The sequence below is a fragment of the Plecotus auritus genome (genome assembly GCF_963455305.1).
Source record: "Plecotus auritus genome assembly, chromosome: X".
NCBI classification, from domain to species: Eukaryota; Metazoa; Chordata; class Mammalia; order Chiroptera; family Vespertilionidae; genus Plecotus; species Plecotus auritus.
Genome location: NC_137784.1, coordinates 61,949,396 through 61,951,177, shown reverse-complemented (window position 1 = coordinate 61,951,177; position 1,782 = coordinate 61,949,396). Strand labels below are relative to the sequence as shown.

The window sequence follows — 1,782 nt, the reverse complement described above, 5'->3', positions numbered from 1 at the left end:
TAAATGAGGTAAGTAGTGATGAACAGTGAAAAAGCAATAGGGTTATTGCAGTTGAGGTCTAAATGGGGTCAGAGAATTACTGTGGTGAGGGTTTTACAAGTGAGATAGGAAGAAAGACAGGGTCAGAAAGTCAGATGATTGAAACTAAAATATTTTTGAGGCTAAGATCTAAGGAGCAAGGAGGATCATCTATGTGGTGCCTCCTTTTTTTTTTTGAGGTCCAGTAGTGTAATGTTAACATCCAAGAAAGGAAAACCAATCTTCACCTCCACAACAGCTCATTAAAAACTGTAACAAGAGGTCAATGCACCAGAGCTTAAAAAAACAATCAATACAATTGGGGACCCCTCCACTATAGAATGGGGAGTTGTACCCATATTACCAACAACAGTCACCCCAAACACAAGTAGCTATATCCACCCTCCTTCAGGGGGTAGATCCAGTGTACTTGTCATGTAAATCAGCTACATTATCACTGGAGACTCGGATCCAGCCATCCTCACAGACATGGTAGAGGTTGACCGAACCTCCTGAGTAGGCATCTCTAAAGGTGGCTTGGTAGATGGCTCGACGGTCCAGATCATAGGCCTCTTCCACCTCTAGGTCATAGGAGTAACCCCGATCCATGACCCCATATGCATACACAGAGCCAGAACCTACAGAGAAGGTGACCCCCCCAGATCCGGTTTCCTTCACTGTCCACGTAGTAGAGGCCAGGGCCTCTCTTATCCCAGCCACAGATCATGGTGCCCATGGACAGCCCCATGCCTTTATACTGATAAACCATGTTGGCGAGCAGTTTGGAGGAAGCTGCTACTGAGATGCGTTCCTTGTTTCGAAGCTCATAGATTCGACATTGCCTAGCCAATAGCCGCTCCCGGAAGCTGCAATCTGCTGCACCCCCAGCCATGGTGCCCAGCAGGTAGGGGATGATCTCTATCACCTTCTTCACTGTCTGGAGGCAATGTAGGCACCCGTTGTGGCCCAGGAGTCTGCTGCAACAATGACTCCATGTTGAAACTTGAAGGCCAGGGTGGTGGTTCCATGAAGTATTTCGATTCTCGGCTCCTCTGGGACACCCTAGCTGGGCGCGGCAAGGCTCAACCCATCTTTGGGACTACCTAGACCCAGGTCCAACAGATCTGCACGACCCCCGAGTCCGAAAAACCCGTGCCGGTTCACCGGTACCGAGCTCTCCAACACACTGGCCAGCGCCATGTCTAGTAAGGGCAATAGGATGTGGTGCCTCCTTTATAATCTAGTGTGGACATTGAAGCCAGAGAAGGGGTGGATTACTAAGAGTACAGAAAACTTTGCATTGGTGTCACAGCTAAAGGACAGTGTATGTTTTAATCATATTCTATGATTCTGACTTATGTATTTTTTATATATACAATGGTTTGGGAGTATGAGTGAAAACAGTTATCACATTGACTATAGAGAAGTAAGCAGGCACCAAAAGAGTAAAAGACTTCTATATATATTGATCCTTTTCCTCCAGACTCATAGATTCTATGTGACACATCTATCTTATGTCCTTTTCTCTTTTTCTTATACTTGTTAATGTAACTAAGAGTAAAATTACATTTATGTCTCTGGTATGGACTGCTTGTTCACATAATTGCACAACAAGAATATATTTGCCTAAGGTTTGAAGGATTCACTTATTTTGTGTGTTTTGGTCTCCCTTGCCCCTGTGATTTGTGGCAAAGGTTGTAGTTGTTGAACTATTTGTATAACTACAGATTCTACTCATGTTATGAGCAATCCCTGTTCCATCTC

The 1,782-nt window shown here is 44.9% G+C and overlaps 1 pseudogene across 1 annotated transcript; it reads right to left on the bottom strand.

The window, feature by feature from the left end:
- Window positions 1-303: 303 nt before the first annotated feature.
- Window positions 304-1,218, bottom strand: LOC308239825 (proteasome subunit beta type-5-like; annotated as a pseudogene). Its single transcript has one exon. The product of its transcript is annotated as a proteasome subunit beta type-5-like (transcript).
- Between the last annotated feature and the right edge of the window lie 564 nt (window positions 1,219-1,782).